This window comes from Erithacus rubecula (genome assembly GCF_903797595.1).
Source record: "Erithacus rubecula genome assembly, chromosome: 6".
Lineage (NCBI taxonomy): Eukaryota > Metazoa > Chordata > Aves > Passeriformes > Muscicapidae > Erithacus > Erithacus rubecula.
Window position 1 is genome coordinate 20,334,193 of NC_136688.1, and position 23,974 is coordinate 20,358,166.

General features: G+C 36.8%; 1 protein-coding gene across 7 annotated transcripts in view; it reads right to left on the reverse strand.

Moving 5' to 3' along the window:
• The window catches only part of LRRC4C (leucine rich repeat containing 4C), a 490,319-nt gene that overhangs the window by 381,267 nt on the left and 85,078 nt on the right, over nt 1-23,974 (reverse strand). The gene's annotated exons all lie outside the window — the stretch shown is intronic.

Consider the following 23,974-nt stretch of genomic DNA (forward strand, 5'->3'; position numbering starts at 1 on the left):
TTTCATCAAATTTCCAGGTGAAAAGAGGATCTCATCACACTCTACAACAGGCCAGGACTCAATACAGAAAAATTTTCAAACAACACATTTTCAAATTTGGGGAAATGCATTTTTAGATTGCAGTTTTGTCCTTGAGGATTAGTGTTCCTTATTAACATATACATTAACATATACAAATATGCTTACAAAGTAGAAATAAAAAATAAACTAAAAATATTTCTTAAAAGAGCAGCACTATAGTATTTTCTTTATTATTCTTTACCAACCCCCCAAACACTAAATTACTAAATTGACAAAATAAACCAAGTGATCTCTTTTTGTTGGTTTTTGCTTTTTGTTTTTTAGAGGGTAAAGGGGGGTTCAAATGCATGTATGTGGAGCGGGTGGTATTTTTTTTTGTTTCTTAGAACACTACAATTGCAAATCTCTTAAAAACACACAATTGCATGTAATGGAACAGCCTCATTTATCCTAATCTGTGACACGTAGGAGTAACAGGTTCAGAGGAGCCCTGTGCCTCAGACTAGCTGGATTCTAAGAGTTCATGTGGCTTCAATAGTAAAAGCAGTGTTGCCATCCAGGATATCTCATACACACCCCTTTCTACAGACCTTGAGAAAAGCTTGAAAAAACTTATGAAAAGCACGAGTACAGTTTGCTAATGGTCATATGATGCATAAAACCAGAAAATATTTGGAAATATAAAGACTTTTCAAGGAAAACAAGGAAAGGCACAAAAAATCTCAATAGCTAGAAGCAGTAGTCAGTAAAACTCTAACCAGAAAAAAACCAATAATGCAGATTGGTGGCAAGTGAAACTACGTGGAGACAGATGACCAGAGAATAACAAATCATTCCCAATACGTCTTCAAGGGAGGACTGTAGTAACTTCTTTAGGAAGACAGTCAATATTAGGCATACAAGATACAATCACTACACAATTCTAGAAATTGAAAAAAGGATGGGATATTAATAAGGAAGTTTAATTATGAGAGAAATTATATTATATTCTAGAACTTTCAGGAGGAAGACTGGTGCCTTACTTTTTTGTTTTTACAGATACAAAAACTATTTTCCAGCAAATTTATTATCCAAGACCTAGACATGATCTTTCTGACTCAAAAGACCCACTTCTTCTCATGCACCAGTTATTTTAAATTTATTGTTTCCCTTTTCTTGAGAAATTACAAAAAGCAATACTATAAAAGAAGGACTAATTCTAGTGTTATGAATATTGAAAAATCCATTGGGGATCAAACAAATATCAAAACCTCCAGAGTGAAATACTCACCACAAGCAGCATCTACCTTGAAAGTAGACAGACTATCTAAAAAAAGCTCACCCAAAAAAAACCAAAAAACTAACCAAAACAAACACACAAAAAAAAGCATTAGTGGGAACTGAGAGAAGAAACAGATAAACCAGGAGTACAAAACAGCAATAAAAATGTCTTGCTTTAGGTCACATTAAGAATACGAGAACAGCTATATGTACTCTTTGTCCTATCTCTTAACAGTGACCAATAACCAATGTCTAAAGCAAAAACCCAAAACCTCAATGAATGCTCCCCCTGTATGTTCATTGCCTCTTATGAGAGAAAAATGAAAGAAGTAGTAAACAAAGATAGTTTCCTTTTTGATCCAATACTGTAAAAATGTGATATGGATGGTGCACAATGGGTTTTTGGCTTTTTTTTAGAAATAATCAAGTATGTATCTATAGGAAAATTCATATATAGAATATTTTAATTCTAGTAAGACAAAAATGCCAAAATTGAATAAATAATGAAAAATTGCTTTTCAAGAAATTGGCTACTACCATCATTTAAGACTATTTTTAGTTCAATACATGAGCTGGTTAACTCTCTAATAAGCTCACTTAATTTCCTTAATTGTCTATTTTAAAATTATACTTTTAGCAAACTACTGAGTTGGCAAAGAGGAAGCTATTCAGAACAATTGCTTCTACTACAAGCTAATGCCAAGTAATTCTACCATGTGGACATTTACCTCTAACAAATGAGTCACCACCACCAAAATACTTAATTGGTGTCACATAAATAACTGCTTGAAGAGCAAAATAAATGTCAGTTTTTCACAAGTCTCTAAGCAAGACATAAGCAGCAAGTTCCATTTTCAGAAGGAACTGTTCATCTCATGGAACTGAAGCTTAAAAGTATAGGCACATAGCTTAAGTGTGATAAGCTTAATGATCTACCACTTTTGAGCTGTGTCACAATAACCAATAAAAACCATGTTCTTAAAACCAGTTAAGAAACTTCTCTCAAGTTTATCTGGACTCATAACAGACTTTCAGAAGATTCCATTAATGTCCCTTACCATCATGCAGCCATTAGCCAGAAATTGGCAGCTTCACAACTCAGCCAGTTGAATACAGGACATTTTAACTGCTTCAGATACTTAAAACACTAATCCTTATGACCTGATTATTTAAATTAAAATGATCAACTTTCAGTTCAGGGAATAAGCAACCCTCTCCTAAGTGATATGACTCTGATTTTGGGGTGCAGTACCTACCAAAATTTCAGAACAAATTTTAGAACAGGGCTCTAATGTCACCTGCTCCAGCTGTACCTCAAAAGCCCACCAGCACTGACAAAACTTCTCAATTAAGTAACATATCAAAATGTATTTTAGATGCCAAAGAGCATAATCTTTTATTTCAAACCTAAGAACTTAGCAAAAAGAAAATTTAATTTTATTTACTTTCACATGCTTTACAGTAACATCTAGGAAAAGTATAAGAAAAGTTAGAGACAATAAAATTAATTACTTCAGTATACTTAATACAGGCACAGTGCAGTTCAATTTTCATGCTTCACGAGAGAAACTAAACATCAGCTTCAGAGAAAAAAATTTTCCAAGATCAATAACTTCCTATCTTGGAGCGGCCTAAACATTTGGAAAAACACCAAATATTGTTTAGTCTTAAGAAACTGACAAAATAGGGCAGTTCCAAGGTATGCTCCTAATTTAAATCTGGTTGAATAACCATAAACAGGAGTGGACTTGCCATTGTTTCTTTCTCCCACTTGCCAAGGGCAACATGAAACGGGAAGGAATTATTGATGAGGTTTCTTTGAGGTAAGCTTGTTTCAGTCAAATTTCACTCTAATCACTGTTGTTACCTTATAGAGCTCCAGTGGACAAAAATTGCTGACCTAATTTACAAATTACTTTTCCGATCATGGAGGAGGACATTGTCAGCACAGTGACAAAGGAAGATTGAATTGTTATGGTTACAGTTAAAACTGGCTTCAAGATAAAAGAATCATCACCAAATCCCACTGAGGTGACTCTGTAAAAGTACGTGTTATGCCCAGCACATATAGGTCTAGATCATTTGGATGTGACATTGTGTAAGGCATCCATTAGAGTTCTGCATGTTCTACTACACATGGCTGTTCTCAGTTAAAGCCAAGCCTTGCAAAAACTCTAAAAAGCCAGACTAATATCCCTATATTTTTAAACAGCAACAATGAAATTACCATTTTTTAAAGCATTTTCATTGCTCAGGTAAGGCACTGAGGCAGCATTAAAGATGAAAGCTTAATAGAAGTCATTATTAATAATGAGATATAAACATTTTAATGTCAGCCTTTTGATCCATGTAATATAGTAGTCATTAATAGATAGAATTGAAATAATTAGCTTAATTTATTAGCATCTTTAATGAGATTATTTTTTCTGACTTGAGATAGACACATAGTAAAACACTGCAAAGGTGAATTGTTTTACTACAAGCATTTGCTCAGAGTAGGAGGTTTATTGTTTGAATAGTATATGTTGTGAAGATGCAGTAGTGTACAACCTCTGCAGAAAAGTTCAGATACGACAACGACAGAGTGGAGAATTATAGTGAGTGTGAATATGAGCAACTTTGGCCAGTTGTGACATTTAATCTGAAACTTCAAGATTATCCTCCTCTTTGGGTTTAATATCTACTGAATCCAGAGAATATTTTGTATCTTAAACCCAGAACAGGGATAACCTCAGAGCTGTAAAGAGAATAAAAACCCAGAGTTCATGAACAAGATGCTGAAATCATTGGGGTATCACATCCTTACCACTCCTTATTAATGAACTGAGGGGCCAAACCTGAAATCCCAGGCTATGGGGAATCTCTCCATGCTTCTAGTCCTGCCAGATGACAGGACCATGAGGACCCAGACTCAGGACTGCCAGAGGACCTGTTGCAGAAGGAGGAGCCAGGATTCCTGTGCTCAGTTGAATTCTTAAGTCACCCCAGATACACCTGCCAGTGCAACAGGTCTCAGATCAGAAAAGGTGTGATAGTAAGAAATGAGAAAACACACAGTACCACATTAAGGGACTTTCTTCACGGTTTTCTCACCACCAGTGTCCTAGATAACCTAGTGTCTATCTGGGACCTTAAAACCTTGAAAGACCACAAATGTATTTCCAGGCACAAGAGTCCTAACATCTCAGACTAAAGAATTCCTTTGTTAAAATGCTTCCCCAACCCAGAAACACTGAAGCCTGGGCAAGTTTCAGAGTTGGAATCAGTCCAGGCAGCAGAGCTGCCTGTGCCTTCTGACACTGCTCTTTACCAGGTGGGAAGCAAACCAAACAGGTCTCTTGGCATAATTTAAATTACATTTAACAAACTGTATTTCTATGAAATATAAGAATGTGTAACTTCTTTCTAAAAGACTTAAAAGTGGAAAATTCTTAAATTCAATAACAACCCAATTAAGAAACAGCATTCAGAAAAGATCAACAGAATGGCTATGACAATTGGAGTGAAATTCCCAATTCAATTGAATAGGAACAAAAAGAACGTGGACAGGATACCTTTGGAGGAGAAACTAAAGGAACATTCAGTTCCTGTTCCTGCCTCAGGGAGGACAAATGCTCTATGGACAAGTTGCAGGAAACCTCACAGCTTAAAAAGGGTCTGGAAGTACCCCAGGCCTACAGACTGGAGACCTAGAAGCTACAGGGTCAGGTCTAGAAGCAAAAAGCAAGCTCAGAGCCTATAGAAGCTACATTGAGAGAGTGACCTAATTTTACTTGAATGTAAAGGAAGCCAAAGATCCAAGTAGATAGATATCTACAAATTTGGAAGACACAGAGGGAGTAAATTGTAAAAAGAATTGTTATGATTGCTACACTAGGATAAAGGACACAAGAGAATAAAATGAATACTGCAGGTGTCACCTTCCCTGAGAATATCAGCCAGGACTGTACTCCAAGATTAATTTTAGACTAACTGCACCACACTCCACCAAGTACTTCAGCCTTCTGTGCTTACAGTCAGAAAGAACTATTTAACATCTGCGTCCAAAACAATAAGATCCAGATTAAAATTCAGGTAAACAATTTCATCTAAATAGATTTCATGCACACCAACATTCTATGTTATGCTATTTGTTCTTTCTTTGTTTTCTTTTCTGACAAGTATCTGCATGTCTGGATTTCAGTCAGAACTGTGTGGGTTTTCATACAGGATTCATCACTATAGTAACCAAGAACAAATCACCAAGTGTGAGGGGTTTTCTGCTTCCCTCTTTTATCTGTTTTTGTTTTTTTTAACCTTTTAAACTGACGGTGATGTGGGACACAGTGAAATGGTTGAGAGTCTCAGAAGCTTCCACAGAATTCGAGTGACATTTGAGTTTATGAGCCCTCTAGAATCCACCAGAAATCCCTGCATAAATACAATTATGTAGGAATTTTCTGCAGTGCTTTAATCCCATGACCACAATAGAAGTAAATGTTGTTCCTAACAGTTTTATTAATAGGGAGCATAGGGTAGATGAAAGGTAATACTTGCGAGTTCTCTAGCCTCATCTTCCAGACAATAATTTGAACAATTTTGAGATAAGTCAGAAAGCATATCAAGGACCATTGATCACTGGCTAAGCAGATGATAAAAAGCCTGAGCCAAACAATTTGAATAAAATCCTGGGATAAATATTGCCTGTCCTTTGAAACAATTTTGAGAAAGCATTTGAAGCAAAACAAGAGCTCTTTTTTCCACAGAAATATTTCTAAATGCAATGTTCCTCGAATATTGCATAAACTAGGCCATTGAAAACAGTATTCAAGAAAAGGTATTAACTGAAAGATCATATTTGTATGTGTACATCTGCATGTAGGGTTATAAATAAATTTGTAATAAGACACATTAAGATCTCAGGCTTCTCTGCAAATATCAAATGAAAGCAATACCTTAAGTTCTTCTCAATGCTTACCACAGAAAACTTTTATTTAGCATTTCTATTTATCTGCCAGCAGTGTTCCTTATTTTGATTCTGTTGCCTTAAAAAAAACAACAGAGATGGACATCCTGTAAAATTACTGTAGAATATACAATATAATGAACAGAGCTCTTGTTTCACTTCCTTGCTAAGCTCCTGATAGCATACATTGCACTGAAATGCTGGAGCAGGTATCAAGAGTTTGCTGCACACAGACACAAATTCCTAATGGTGAAATACAGCTCTAGGAACATTTGACGTAATGTAGTCCAAGAACTGAATGACCAAAACTGTGCTTAACAAACAAACTCCCAAGTCTGTATCATTGATTTCAATCTCAAAAATGAAAAACAGCATAGATGAGATGGGTGTCTGATGATCAAATTTCAGTGAACAGCTATTATCAGCTAACACTGCATATACACAGGTGTAGGGAAATGACATTAGAACAGTCATAATGACTAAGTTTCATCCTGAATGAAAGTTAAATTGAACCTACTCATATAGTCATTAAACACATCGGCTTAAAATGCAAATGTCACAAACTGCTTAATCCCATTATACAATTTCCACCCTTTACAAATTAGAATGTTTTCCTCCTCCAACCTTATCAGCACAGGAAAAATGTATCAGAGTAGGAGGGCTTGTACATTTACGTGTGCAGGCAAGTAAATCCAAAACAAGATGAGTGCATTAGCAGAAACTATCATAAATAGTGACAGGTTCATTTAGCTCAGGTTCATTTAGCTGGGTCCAGTACTTTATCCAAGCAACAAAATATTTTAGGAACCTCACTACTATTAGTGCATTCATAATGAAATTACTTTGCCACATCTGATTGCTTCAAGAAAGCAGCTATTTGCATCCTGAAAAAAATCATCATATGCAACACCAGATCCTGCATACAAGAATGAGATCTGACATGGAATGACAGCATTCAGTAAAACCAGGACATGCAAGGGCCTAATGAAGTGACAGCATAGCAGTAAAGCTACAGTGCCTTTTGTTCACAGCCTACAGGTTTGCATTAAGGAGTTGCTATAGAAATGTGGAGATAGAGTCCTACATTCAGCTCCAGAACTTTTCTCTCAGTTGTCATGAATTTTTTCACAAGCTAGCAGTGAAAACTAGTATACAAAAATACTATTTATGGTCAGTTTCATCTGGTGAATTATGTAATAAATAGAAGGGAAAAGAGGGAAAACACACTGTTGCTGATTTATTAAAGCCAAGGATGAAGTGAGAATGATCCAAATTCTGCCTGTCAATACTTTGCCCTTTCGCTACATTTAATGCAATTTAATGTACTTAATGAAAGTTGTATTTAAGAAAAGTTTAACCAGTATTTTGCCAAGGCATGTTTTTTAAAAGTGACAGAAGTTACATAAAAAATAAGAAAATATACATTCCCTGACAGTTTATTTCAGTAGTTCATCATGTTCATTCATATTAAAAAGTACCCATGTATAACTTAAATTTGGCCAGCCTCAACCTTCTAGGGTAACTATCTTCTTTTATCTCCATATAAAATGAGAAAGCAGTTGCTCCCTTTTTCAGCTTGATTAGAAAGCCCAACAGTATTTTCTAACGAGATATTTCTAACTATAGGACAGTTCAGGATTTGTTTCTCCCCTCCCAGTGAAAATTTCTGATTATCACCATACTGATTCTACTAACCAAAAGAGAGATATAAAAGACTGAAATATAATGAAATGACAAACAGAATGAAAAATGATTCAAAATACACCCAGATAGCACATAAAAATACTTGTCTCGTTGGCAAATATGATTAACTACTAGCCAAATAAACACTCTCTGGGATAAGCAGATATAGGGGAAACTGCATCTAGATGTCACATGAGATAGCCTTTGTTCTAAAAACGTCCCTTAAGAGAATGTTTGAAAAGTAAAAAAATAAGCCACATATGAATAAGTTTCAGAGCACATGAAGACACAAAGACAGAATAATCCCTGCTTCCCTTCTACGAAAACTGTTTGTTGAAATGTCTTGCAAGAAACTGCTAAAAAACCAGCATTAAGAGTCTGCATTCAGTTCCCCAAAGGCAGCAATTGGCTAAGATGACACTGGCTGATTAAAATGGATTCTCTACTTTATGGATAGAAGAGTTACAGAAAGAGGATATGAGACTAATGGGGCAAAACAGCTAGAGCTATGAAAAAACTGTATGGCTGAATTATCACCCCAAGGACCAATCCATAAGGATGAAGAGTTTGGGCACACTAAAAATTCTGTGTTCTGTCATATGAGTTTACAACCTTATATTTCTGGAAAATATGCTATCTGTGTTTGTGGAATTAAAAACAAAAAAACTTCTTTTCCTCGGTAGCATGGGGAGGGGGAGGGGGAATGAAAAAAAAAAAAAGTACCACAACTTTACTTAGCACTAGAATATGTAAGAAGAAATTAATGAAAGCATTGACTCCATTAACAGCCATTCTGTTCCTGTAAATAAGAAGAATTGCACAAGAAAATCTCTCAAATACAGAAAATGTCAGATTAACAACCACCATCTCCTGAAAGAAAGCACCCAACTAACGAGGATAGGTCTAATTTATGTTCACATTGACAGCTGTCTTAGGAACAGATTCATGGATTCCCGATAACATTCTTTCAAACCAGTTTCCGTAGCAACTGCCACCCCATACTCCTTTCTCTAAGGCACAAAACACCTAATAAAATAATAATAATAGCAACAATGCTATCTACTTCCACAATGTCTATCAGGAGATTTCTGCTAAGAAACAAGGTTGATTCTTACAGTGGAGATTCAATCTATTGCAAACACATTATAATGTATTTTTTATTATTTATTTTGTTTTGCGAAATGGAAAACAGAAATACACAACTCTCTAGAATCAGAGTGAGCCATCTTTTCATTCAAAACATTTGCTGCTGTGGCAATGAATTTCAGGAAGGAAAACAGAAATATATATAAGAGAAAAAGGAAACACAGCAAGAACAATCTAATAAGCTATAATTTTAACCTGTTGGCCAGGTTCTGTCCATTATGAATTGATTTAGGCAATCTTCCTGACAGGTGTTGAAAGAACTGAGAAACCTGTTAACTCCTCAAGTAAGTGATGCCCACTATCAAGATCAGTGACATCTTTCTTTGGCAGCAGTGATAAAAGAGTGCAGTATTTTCTGGTTTTCAAAAAATTCCAGGAGAGCTACAAAACCAGATTTTTTGCTACAACTACTCCAACAGAGGATGAGAATTTAAAGAAATAGTGTATCTGGTATAAAGCCTAGCAGAAATACCAGTGTATGATACCATAATAGTACCTTATATATCCTCTCTCTACTCCCTTATGGTTTGTGCATGATTCATATGTGCTTCATGATGACTGCAAAACTGCTGTAAACCTATGCAATTATTCTTTCACAGTAGATAAATTAAACAGATATATACATGTCTTGTAATGTACCTATTAGTGGGCAGATATTCTTGACTTATTCCAGAATGTGGTATTTTGATTGTTGAACCTATGACAACAAATATTTTCAAGTGTGTTCTTAGGAAAACATGCAGGCCAAAGGAAAAGAATAATGAGAATAAGTATATTTACACACGGATCTAAATATCAAAATCCAATAAACAACTTACACACACACTCCACACACTTTGTAATACAACAGCACTAGAGAATGAGTTCAAATTTCTGATGAGTAGCATAATTTGACTTGAAGTTGTAGACTTAGACATTTAGTGTCAGCACATCTTGAAAGTCTTGAAACAAATTTAAATTTCCTACAAATAAGAGAAACAACAGTGAAATCATCTAAAAGGCGAAGGAAGAGAGTCCCACCATTTCCTGTGCCCAGAATCCAGGGACTTAAGCATCATGCTGTGAATATGCCTTCTGGAAAGAGACTGCAGTTTGTTTTTGAGAGAGAAAAGTGCATGTGCAGAGTAGTCGCTTCCAGGCTTGTGATCAGTGAATCTGTTCCCAAACATCTCCACCAAGAGAGACTCCACAACCTTTCTGGACAGCCTGTTCTGGTGATTAGTTGCATACCCAACAAAGTTCTTCCTCATGTTCAGGTGGAACTCCTGTGCATCAGTTTCTGCCCACTGCCTGTTGTCCTGGTGCTTGGCACCACTGAGAGGAGCCTGGCTCCAACTTCTTGACATCCTCCCTCCAGATACTGATAAGTGTTGATGAGGTCCCCTCTCAGTCTTTTGTTGTTGAGACTGAACGGGCCCAGCTCCCACAACTTTTCTTGGTAAGAGAGATTTTCCAGTCCCTTAATCATCCTTGTAGCCCTCCACTGAATCTGTTCCAAGAGCTCCAAGTCTCCCCTGTCCTGAGAACCCCAGAACTGGACACAGAACTCCAGCTGAGGTCTCACCAGGGCTGAGTAGAGAGAAAGGACCACCTCACCCAACCTGCTGGCAATATTTTTCTAATGCACCCCAGGATACCACTGGCTTTCTTAATCAAATGTTCTTATCCTAATCACTTCCTATCTGAACTTCCTACTTCCAACTTCTTTCACTGTGCGGTATTTCAAAGCAGAACAGCACGTGATGCAAACCCTTAAGCAGCTCTCCAAACAGGCAGCCCAGATAACACTATAGGTAAAATATAACATTGTAAATTCTCTACTTAATCAGGTACAGAGAACAAAATTAAAGAGAGCAGTGGAAAAGACTGGCAGTGAGGAAGATACAATCTGAGGGAGTAAAGTGACGTGGCTAGAACACCTCCCCTCTGTCTGATTCCCTGCAAACTGTGACCATCTAAAAATTCAAAGGATCAAATTTCCATGTACAGCCAAGGAAGCAACAATAAATGAATTACAGTGGTGCTGTTCCTTAAGAAGGTGTGAGTGTGTCTAAAGCAGAATACTTCAGCTGGCAGACTGACTGCATCAGCGTGTTACTTGCTTTGAGGGCACAGTTACATTTTGTTCCAACAGGATGTAACTCTGGGTTTCTGACACTCAGTGCCACTCCAGGAGGCTAAGTCTAGGCTAGATATTTCCAGCACAACCGCTTTCAGAGAGCAGATGTGCTGAGGTTCTGCATATCCTGTTCCTCCTTCATCACTGACAACAGCACACATGCATGATTGCACACAGACACACACAATAAACATGAGCTGCACTTTAACCTACACTTTTGTTGATGATGGTGCTTCCCGTGACATTGCAGATTTTCTCCCTGAGACTGTGCTGGTTCCCCTTTTACGTCAATGCAAACTTAGCACTGGTACCTGTGCAGTCTGAGTAAATTCTGAAGTTATGAAACCTCTCTTTTTCTCTCCAGCCTCCCTCCCCTAATTACTGTGAAAGAAAGAAAAGAGACTGAGATTACAAGAAATAGGTTGTTTAAGGATTCACTTTCCAGACACAAAAGCCCTAACAGTGCCTGCTCTTTCCCTACCACTGATTTATTATAAAACCTTGGGTAATTTACATCCCTGTGACTTCTACTGTCTCCAAAATGCAATACTAAATCTTATATTAATGCTAATCCTTAATTCGTACTAATATTAGTGCTTATATTAAAACTAAGACTTACACTTTTCTAATAAAAATTTACTTATCTGCTGTGAAGATATTTCACTTAATAATGATTAAGACACAACAAAACTTTGCTCTAAAATAGACAGAATTGGTAATAAGTGATAATGTATCCCTCTTTTGTTCTTTTTTGTACTTGAACATGTTATTTCCTTAATAAGATAAACTTCACAGAGCCATTTTTAATAGTTCAGACACAGTAAGAGAACAATAAAATTAACAACAGGTAGTAGTGCCATTTTATTCCATTTTAACACCAAAACAGTAATCTATTCCAAGATCACTGTTGCTATTTCTTCTTGAATAGATTCATTATCTCGGTTGTCCCATCAGCTATGGCAGAAGTTTATTCCTTTTAAAATATAAGAAATAATGCTCCTGTGCGGCTCATGAGACACACGGGATTTCATTTTGAAGCTCATAGTGCAGAAGGAAATGCAAAGGAGAGGGCAGGCCGGCTGTTCCGTGTGCCATTTCAGCTCACAGAGATGCAGGGCAGTTCTGTGCAGCTCCAGCCCTGCATGGTGCACGTTCTCCTAATTGAAGGCAGCATCTCTCCAAGCTCCCGTGGCAGGCTGCCTAGCCGGGCGCCAGGCTGGCTCCTGGCAGGTGACAAAGTGCTCTCACTCCCGGCTCACCAGGCTGCAAGGGCACCGCTGATGCTGAGCAAGCCGGGGAAAGTGGGGGGGAGCACCGAGGAGAGCAAGGAGGAAGAGCAAAATTCCAGCTGCACTTGCTCACAGAAGAGCTCCCTGTTACACAGCCTTGGAAACAGCCACAGCACCAAGTTCAGAGGAAGCCTGCACGGTGCCAAGTTGGCACCTGCTGGGGAGGAAAGGAAGCTGCTGGGGAAAAATAACTAGAAAGATAAAAGAGAGAGGAGTCACTAGAAAGATGTTAAATATTTAAAAGAAGTATGGAAAATGGATATTAGGTGCTGCTTTTGCCCTTAAACTATAGTTTGGTAGGAAATCCTAGGTTAAATAAAAAAAAGCTAAGAGAAACACAGCCAATACTGTCTCAGATATTTGTCTTGTTAAAGCAAGCAAGCTGGGCAAAGCACAATTTGGTGGGCTGCTAGGCAAGGCAGATGGAAGGTTAAATTAAATTTCAGGAAGCCACATAAAGATGAACATAGTGTACTCCAGTACATAAAAGAAAGTAATTTCACTGGGAAATTTATCTTTTGGTATAGGTATAAAACAGAATTAAAAGTCTTCCTATTTATTAAAATGGTTAAGATGCCTTCCCTAGTGCCCTAAACCAATTTAAGCACTGCAACTGCAATTTGCCTACTGAAAATTCACCAGTGATTACAAGAGTGCAGAGTACTTCTGGTCCTGCAGTCTCAGAGGTAACTCACAGTACAAGAATTCTATTACAATGGTTTTTAATATGGTACCTAAAAGCTTTATATTTATAATCATTAAATTAAAAACTCACATGCCACCACACACAAAAAAGCGCTTTAAGAAGCAGTTTCCAACAGTTATTTCAGCTATGTAAATACTGCCTACCTTTTAAATAATGTAAAACACACACCACAAAACTTACCACCTGTAACAAACCCACTGTAAGACAGAACAGAAGAGGCTACACTAATGGAAAGAGCAGAAAATTCTGGTGTCAAGCTACGCCTCTAAACTTTAGCAATCCTGAACAGAGCAAGTTTAGGAACATCTCAGGCTGTATTCTAAGTATTCAACAACCACCATCATTTAACCAGTGTGATCATTTAGACATTTTGCTAATTTGATATGCAGGTTTTTTTAACCAACCCTGAAGAAGAGAAAACTTCTGATCTTTGATGGATACAGGCACAAAATTCTGATTTTAAGTAGAAAATAAGACACGTTCCTCTTGGTCATTTTTTCTGCCCCACAAGATGCCTCTTTAATTATTTTCTGGAGTTTCCTATATATTCTCCTTGCTTGGAGGCTTCTGTCTGCTTGCTACTACTATGAACAAAATTATTAACATAGATTAACGTATAAAAGTATGAATTTAGGGTAATAGAAGACCTCTGAGTTGTTATTTAAAAATGGTGTTAACTGTGCTGCCAAAACAAGCAATTTAACTTGCATGAAAGGGCAGTAAAGAATAGAGAAAAGGAGGGACTGGCATTTATCAAAGGGACCATGGACACAGATGTAGGTATCAAATAAGTTTCAGGTAAGTAAGTGTTGTCTGAGTAAACAGAAATCAATCAAGTACTGGCTACTTCAGAATTTAACTTCATTTTCTCTTCCCAAGAGATGCTATAGCAATGAAACACAGACATGGAAAAATCACTGAATGAATTATAAGCTTCATCAAATTAGGAAAAACTTTTTCCCAAGTGAAAAAAAAAAATCCACATGATTTTCATGCAAAAAGGGGCTATATCACAGCAGAAATTTAGGGACTATAAATCGAGTGGTGAAATGGTACTGCTGAGATAGAGGAACTGGTGGGAGAGGAGGAAGCACAAGAAGAATTTGGTATTGTTCTCAACACCCAAGCGATCTGGTAATTTCTTAGCAACAACAAAAACCACTAGCTTGAAATGGTGGGAGGAAAGGTCCCTTAGTTTTGTAGAAGGAAAGGAGGCAGGAAGAAAGGGATACTCCATTCAGGATCTCAGAATTGCTTTGTACTAAATGCATAATTCAAATTACTTGCATGTGAAGGTCAAACTTAGTGCCATGCATTAAGCAGTGTTCATTGAAACCTTCTACTGCTTTCAACAATGACAAAATGAAAAATGAATATATCTACTGAATTAAACCTGATGCAGTTTAAAAATGGAATCCATTCTGTTTTCGATTTTAATCATTCATCATTTCTATTTTATTATACCAAAAGACAGAACAAGCTTAGAATGCATTAACTTAGTTAAACAAAGCCTGATTTTATGATGCAAATGTCAGTCTTCACAGTTCAGTAAGTTCTTTTACATGTTATATGACTTGTCTACATTACCTCAGCTGACAGGGTTTTTTTATAGCTCCTTTTTTCAGTAGGTATCAGGGTCCCTGATTCTACCACCCACAGCCATGCTGATCCAAACATTATCTGAAGTTATGCACGGCTGTTTCACAAGCAGCTCCTACTCTGCAGGATGACACATGGTATCCTTCATGTTCCCAGCAGCTCACAGGAAAAATCCTGCTCAGCCCTCATAGAGAGCACATTTTATTCTACATACATACACACTTAGCAGGTACAGCCAAATACCTACATTCTGAGTCGTTATATGACAACAGCTCCATCTCTTTGTTTCCTGTTTGGGAACTAAGGCACTATGAATTACATCACCTCTTCCTTCTCTTTACTAGCCAAGGTTAAAAAAAAAAAAGAAAAAAAAAAATTACACGTAGATTAACTTGCCTGGTTTTTCACTGGCTCAAAAAAGCAAGCCAATGAATTAATCAGTTGGGAAAAATTATTTTTTAACTACTGGGACAATACAAGTAAACAATATGGAAATGAATTATTCAAATTCAGTGAGTCATATAAACCAAGTACTTTATTTTAGAGACACTGTGACAGGAACTAAGAGTCATAAAAACTTCAGGCAGATATACTAATCCAGGTATTGGGAAGGGAACCGAAAAAACTGCCCCATTGAAATGCTGATAATCCCTGTGAGAATGTATTTAAAGTAGCTCCCAATTAAAAGAATTCCTCCACTTTCAGCCATGCCAGAGCAGTTTAACCCTTTAACATACAGATATCTTATTCAGTAACACAAGAAATCAATTTATTTTTCTTTTGCTGCAAGAAAAGCAGAGGGATTTAACTTTGCTATAGCATAAATTATAAGAGAGGAGACTATACTAAATAATGTCATCATGAAGCAAGACTCAAGGCCTTAGCAATGCCACAGTCCAGCATAAACAATCAGCCAGCAGATTATTTTAAATCCCACCACATAAATAAACATTTTATTTTAAAAGGCAGTTTATGAAGACTAGGAATGTCTCATGCCCATCTTGTATATCAGTTAAGAAGAACAATTAATTATTGGCCACATTAAGCAAGAAGGAGCATCTTGTGTCCAAGCTATGCATAGAAGTGTAAGGTACATGGCCAATACAGGAATGTATAGTTGTGAAATGGAAAAACAGGATGCACACAAGCAACAGCAGAAGAAAGAAGCTCCCTGAGTTGTACTTCTGGGGAAGGATTCCCTTTTTCCTCTTCCACCCTAGGTGGTCATAAGTCTACTTCCTCTTGCTCAAGTCCCCTCAGAAAGGTTGTGTAAATGACAGAGTATTAGTAATAATACAAACATAATTAGGATACACTGCATATTAAACTGTACACAAATACCACATGTGCATAACTATTTCACCAGAAACTGAAGAAAACCATGTAAGGAATTGTTCTGCTAGAATTCAGAGTAGTTTGAAGGTAAAACTTGCAGACTGCAGCTCTTTCCTGGCCTATGTATTCATGCTGAGTTCGCAGTTTTGGAAATTGTCCATTCCATCAATACTCTGTGGAGTGGAGCTATCTCACACTACATACAACTAAAGATGGAGTACAGATGGGCAATAACTTTACTATGATGGGGAATAAATATTAAATAAATTCTACAATCACATCATTAAGTGAACTTGCAAATATTTTAAACGTGAGCACAGAGAAAAAATGAAAGTCATATGACTTGCAAAAGAAGCACAAATTTTCCATTACTTCTCCGCTTTTGAGTGGCCTTCTCCTGAATTCAGAGAGAACAGTTACCACCAGCATTTCCCATGAGGCAAATCACCACAAAACCATTACTAGCCAGGGATGCTTGTTACCAGAGGGACAGGCAGGTCTCTTCCACCATAGAGTTCTGTGCCTTCAGCCTCTGTTGTACTTCCCTCCTGCACTGAGCATGGACAGTGCAGATCCCAGCACTGTGCAGAGCCCTGCAGCGGTGCCAGAGGAGGCAGAGCCGGGAGCTGGCCATGGAGGCGCAGCCTCACACGGGGATCCCCGCCAGCCACGCTGCATTGCACCTGACACTGACAATTACACCTGCTTCCCACTCAGGAGAGTTCTTTTCCTGGGCAAACTCAATTCCAGGCTTACCAAGTCTTTACATTTCACATGATGAGGCCACATTCCTCAACGATTGTTCCAATTCCCATTCTTTCTTCTTCTAACTTACAACCATCCCACCATTTAAAGAAATTAATCTTAAGTGTTATATTTAGGCTGAAAGTTTCTCATCTCAAGAAATGAGCTAATATTTTCATGTAGCTATAATACACATTTATCACTTTTGAAGGTACAAAACTATACAAATATTATGTATAATTAACATGGTGCCAGGATTTAGTTGGTCTCAGTTCTGACTTTCTTGTGATAGTAATACCCTAAATTATCTAGAAAGCTTAGCAACTGACAAGAAAAACCCCAAAACAAAAACTCCAAAAAATTCAAAACACATTAAAAGTTAAACTACTTGTTCTTTGAGAAAATACAACATTTCAATATATATCTTTATTTTCCATTGGAATTACCATTTACATACAATAACAGTGTTTAAGAATGCCGGGACAAAGATTTTTGGATCAAGGTGAAGATTTTCCTATTCTCAAGCAGCACCATCTGTGTCAGATTGATTTTGGACTGTATAGAGTCTATCTTAATCTTTGTAGGACTCTGTGATTTGGCTCTCTACTGGCCATCCTGCCTTTGAGATGTTTGCCCTAAAATATGACACAGAGTTCATCCAAAGGTTTAACTGGCACACAATTCTGGATGTCAGTCAGAAAGTCGGCACATATTCCTTTAAGGAATTATAGCTGTTTAGGGGAAACAAATCAACAAACAAGTCAGCAAACCAATCCAGTTGATTCAAATTCAAAGAAAATGTTGTGATTCAGGTCTTCTACGCCCATAATTGCTTTCACCATTTCTCAGTGGAGGGGAGAAGGAAGGGAAGTTTACTAAGTTATTTCTAGCATATATGGAAACAACACATCAAATCCCCTATGCAGCTTTCAGCTAGAAAAGCTAAGCAGCAATTCAACAACTTAAAATTTTCATTCAATACTTGTGGAACTACAGATATTATAATACGAACATTGTGCAGCATCTGACACTCAAGTATGTTGCAATCAAAGCTGTATCCTTCCTGAAATATATATTTTTATCAAAACATATTTTTGTCCAAATATAAGTGATCAGACTTGCAGAAGCAAGAAGCTAAACTGAATTTCATGTAGACATTTTTATGAGGTGAAGCACTGCATAGGTTTTTGCACATTGTATTTTTTTATTCCTGGATAATATGATAGTTTTAGTGTTCCTTAAGTAGATCTTCTACCTAATGCATACAATGGGACTTTTTTGGAAGCAGTGTGGAGGCTAGTTGCAACTCTTCACCTCAGTGTCATTGGAAAGCATCCCCATCTTCAACATGGAAAAGCTGATCAATTATATTTAAACAGCAATTATCTACATTATTGTCATCAACCCTGAATTTTGAAGCCGTGGTTTCTAATGTTTCCAAATCACTTTAAGCAAATTAAGCAGTCTGAATATTTTATCATGAAAGAAACAGATAAAAAAGTATATACGAAAGCTTTATTCTAATACATATGTAGTAGGTAAAAATCCCCTCAAAGTGCAGAAAGTCACGTTGGTGATATACTAGAAAAGCATTTGGATGAATAATACAACGAAAGTTGGAGTGAAGCAAAAAGCATAGATTTTTTTTTTTTTTTTATTTTTTTTTTTTTTTTTTTTCTCTTAGCTAAATCCAAAAAAAGCAGTCAGGCACTTTTAAAGTAGTCTTTCTTCATCTGTGGCTAACTGAAATTGCCAGTCTACTTACACTGACAAATAATAAATACAGCATTATAGAAGGAGAAGATAATGTGGAAGCCCAAAGTGAGCTTTGCTACTTTTTGCTACTTCTGTAGAAGTGTAGCAATTAGTTTCAACATGGAGCTCTAAACCAGAAGCAAATTAGTAATACAAATGCAAGATTTATCAGGATAGTATATGACTTTTTAACACTTCCCATGTTTCCCTTAAAAGATTTTACTCTAGGCATTCAGCACTCAGACCTAACAGAAAGAAATGTCAGGCATTTGCACTGTAAAAACACAATGTGATTCTGAAGAAGCTCAAACATTCCTTCTGGGATGTCCACTCCACACATAGTCCATCGCCAGCTTTCTGCTTTGACTGCTTTTCATCCCTTTATCTTAGCATAAAGCTACTATTCTTCAGGGCTCCTTTTCAAACTCTCTGCTAATGACTTGTTCTGGCTGAATATAGCCGAGGTAGTGGGAGACACTGAGGTCAGACAGTTCCTTCTATATCATCACCTAATGTGTACTAAACAGTTGGAGTGGAACTGAAAATTCCTAATCACTGCCATTGAGTTTGTAAACATATTCGTTGCAGACAAAATGAGCTCTTGTGACTTAGGAGCCTGTAAAAAAAGGGAGCTCTTATGACCTCATTTGTTGCATATTTTGAGCTCTGCTAATATACTGATTCTTTCCTTAAGTGGCATCTTGCATAAATAAAATTGTTATATTCATATTTATCCCACAGAACTTGAGGTCAGCTAAAACACCATTATCTGAAATATAGGCTAGAGAATTTTATGTGACAATTTTTCACCGTATTACCTCATGGCAAACACAATAGGGACTAAAGAGATTTATTTCAGAAAATTTTATCTGCCAAGAAAGCTCATGCCCAAATATTGAAAAGTAAGTGTTGGAAGAAAGCAATCTGACAGCCACTGACTCTGCATAACAAATATGCCAGTGCACTTGAGACACTACTGTGAAAATCTTTGACATTTATAAGGAAGGTTTCTAAATACACACTGAAAAACAGCAAGCTGTTATTTATCTGCCAATTTATTAGATGTGCTCATTAGTAGCAAGCTATCATAACTTAAACCATCCAAAATAGCTCACTTAAAAATATTTCCCACAATCCACTAAATATTCTGCATTAGTATCTACCCATGAAGGTAACATTACAGACAAATCACCTATTCTGTCAAAAGGGTAGTTTAAAGTTCATAAAGACTGCAGTAAGAGTTCTCAAACTAAAGATTACAGCCAATTTTCAAAGACATTAGAGATAGAATCATGTAAGTACAGAATTATGGTTCAACTGTGTCTGAAAAGGTTGACAAAGGAAGAAGGAAAAGATTTGGGAAGAGCCTGTAGAAACACTGAAAACAAAATGCGACATAGAAGAAAAACAAAATTATTCATTTGCAGAAGGCACAAGCATCTTACAATAGCTTAAATGCTTCGAGCATAAAACCCGAGTTGAACTTGTTTGGCCAGGCTAAAGGGAAGCTCAGCAGAAATTTAACACCAGCCTACAGCTATTTGAATGGGAGTTAAAATTTATGTTAGTCAGAGATGCCTCTCTCCATACTCTGTAATGCTACAACTATAACCTGCTGTCACTTCTCTAATCAGAACCTTCCCAGCTGAGAGCAAAGTTAATCAGGAGGGTGGGGCAGGTAAGGGAAAGCTGATGAAACCTCCACCCTCAGATCTTCAGCAGGTCAGGGGTACTGCCCAAGGGTGTGCCCTCAGGCACTACCTCGGTTGAGAGATCCCTCTTAAACCAAGTTTTTAACCATCTACAAAACACAGAAAGAATACAAATGGTAGAAAGCAAATACAGCTGATGTGTATCTGCACAATGGTGCTAAGATATAAATTTAAAATTATAAAAATGACACCTGGAAAAAAAAAAAGTTGAAAGAAACCAAAACCTTTTTTTATATTTTCTGCTTTATCACATATATGAAATTAAATAACTTTCTCACCCTGGGTCCATAACTGTCTTCTATACCTTAGACACTAAAATGCCAATCTAAAGAAGAACTTACAAAAAAAAAATCTAAAGCATGAATTGAAGAAAGCTATGAAATAATATTGCAAACATATCCCTTCTCTCTTTAATAAAAACTGGAGGTGGGAAAGTAACAGTGAAAGTGTTCTAATTTTAAAGGACACCATGAAATATTTGCTGTTACAAATAATATGAATGGCCTAACACCAATATTGACCTAAGACAGTTGATTTCATTAGGTTTAATGACCCATTACACATAGCAGCCCAGAGATTCGCTCTGTGCAGTCAGATCTAATAAACAGAAGCAGACATCCTTTGGTGCTCAGAACCTGTTTGCTGTTGGCTTTCTGAAGTTTATTTTTAAAATTCAGCCTCACATCCTAAGTATCCTTCATGAGACACCTCTAATCCCAGAACACAGGCCAACTGAACAGAGAGGCTGGTTCAAGAGCATGTCTCACCAGCACCCCAGTGCACTCCTAAGGTGTGACCTTGGATCATTCTTGCTGAAAATGTTATTTCAATGTGTGAGGAAGTACATGAGCCAAGACCATGAAAGACTTGAAAAAGTAAAAACAAAAATAATAGAAGACTGGCCTGTTTCAAGGAAAAATAAAGGCTGACTTCCTCATATCCCTGAGAACTGCTGATCAGAAAAGACTTATCAGCTGCCCAATCAGAGTCAGTAAATCCAATAATGCTGCCTATTGATTGTTCCTGATAAGCAATACATATTTGCTGACATTTTATACATCCTGTCCCTTTCCCAGTGATAAAAGGATATTACCAAGACTGACATGAACAGGAAGGGGGTTATATCAGAATACACTGACATTTCAAAGGCGTATGGATGTGCCCATATGAGTTGCAATTGCTCGATGCCCTCCAAAGGACCTACATGAGGACCAGTCTCGGTACAAAGTAGATTACAAAATTATTCTATTAGGGATCCAAATAAAAGACTAGTGTGAGATACTATGAAAAAAAAATACTAAAAATATGAATGGTAGGAAAATTATTTAAACTGATTTAGACTATTCAACAGTTAAGTGACAAAGGTCCTTGAGTTCAAAGCATGGCATTTCTTATTGTGTATTTTCTCACTTAAAGTGTGATTAACAAGATTTCAGCATTTCACCTCAGACAGATGACATGTCCTCACTCTTAGAATTCATGCAAAGAAGAAGGGCTGTAATACCTGAGTGCATGTACACAAAATCAGAAAAGTTATCACATTTAGAGTGAAATTCAAATATAATTAAGGCATAAAAGCAAGTAAGGTCTCAGTATGAATAGCTTTATACTTAGAATCATTAATATCTCATTCTAGATATTTCTGGTAATTCCCATTTCAGTCAGCAGTATTTGGGAGGATTTGGTATAAAGAGAAAAGAAATGGGCCTAGGTAAGGAGGTCTGCCTCAGTGTTCCTGGTTTTTGCACACTTGCAGGAAACAGTCAGGAACAGCTTTTTCAGAAGGGTTTCAGAAGCTCCCAATACCTAAACCATGTCTCAAGCACACGTTTCAGGGACACATCTTCCCATCCTCTGGGATCTAGGCCACTCAAAGTCAGCTTCCAATAGATCAGAGATAATTCAATTATGTTTAAGTACGTGTTCCACAGACTGTCCATTTTGCAGTCTTTCCACCAAAACCTAGATGCCCATTCACAGGTGTCCCACGCTGGTCTTTAATGATGATTGATTGTAACTATCATCACCTTTTTGTCAAGCCTACATATACGATATTAATTTGATGTTCTTAAACTCCCAAAAAGGCAGAATTCAGTCTCTCTCTTCATGGAGTTGAGCTGACACAAAGTGCTGTAATCACAATCTGTTTTAAATTGACATGCCACCACTACATTGGCAGTCTTATTTACTTTTGACACTTCAGTAGTTCGTTGATTTAACAAAAGTTCTTTTCCATAGACTGTCTAATTCAGAAATTTAAAAGTAACACAAGAATATCAATTAGACCTTAAAATGTGAATTAAGTGTAAATGCTCCAAGTCATTATGGTCAGCTCATGATGCAAGAAGTATGGATCTGTCAGAAGTAATTAAGCTTATAGCTTTTTGAGAGCATATATTTTTATATGCTGAGAGCAGTTTAGTTCTTAAAATTCATACAGTAAGTCAGTACAGCTGCTGCTTCTCAGCTGCAGTAATCACAGGCAACTGCTTTTGTAAGATTTTCAAACCCAAAAACTTTCTTTGTTGAATTTAATGCCAGCATTCCCAATTTACAGATGCTAATTTGGTCTTTGACTTCTCTCAGCAAGAGTATGACTTAGACAGGAAGAATTAAAACTAAGTGTCTGGCTCCTGGTAATGGAATAGTTTTGCATGTAAGCTGACTTGCACCTTAGATAGCCTTGGATTGATTAACCAATCATTAAGCAGAAGTTCAGGTACCATATCCTTGAAATTATATGTAGTGAACAATTCATCTGTGGAAATTAAAGGCTAGGGATAATGGTTATATTCAAAGGTAATCATTATATTTAGAAAAATGGAAAAGCTAAATTCCCCAAAAGTACATTTGCTCAGTAGAGCTAGGGACAGAAACGAAAGAAATCTTCCATATTCTGCTTTTAGAAGCAGGCAAATTCTTGCCTTCCAAATATAGAACCTCCTTTACCCTAACATGAAAACTTTATTGAGTATCATCCATTGATATAAGTCTAAGCATGTATTTATCCTACATTATTAAAACTGTAAAGACAACCATGGGACACAAAAAATCAAATGCTGAAAAAGAGGAATGGACATTTTGAAAAGACAGGATTAAATTGATTACATGGACATTCTGAAAAGGCAGGACATTCTAAGAAGTCATTTCGATTTTTCAGCTCTGCTATCAGGGCTCTCAACTTCAGACAATTTAATTTTCATACCTGTTCTTCTACTATCCTTATTTACAAATTCATAGATTCAGCCCATACTATTCTTCTGTGCAAAAGTAGCTATACATTAAAAAATGCTAAGTTAAGAGAAAAGCTGCCCTATTATATCCCATTAGCAATACTAATGCCCAAAATCAGACTTTTAAAACTCAAAAATAACATTAAGATATGTTCAAACACGCACCCAAAGTACTAAAAGGCTGGTACCTATCACAGCAGAAATATACTAATGCTCCTTATCAATTTATGAAAATTCTGCCTATTTTTGAAAACAGGGATATTTTCCTTTCTCATTGAAATTGAGAATTTACATGTGGCTGACATCAGGGAGCCTTTTTTCCTCGCAGCACAAGCAATATATTGTCTAAGAACAAATTTCATAGTCTGCTCATTCAAACCAATCACTTTTGTCAGCAGCAGTGATGTGCACTAAATTACCTGGCAGA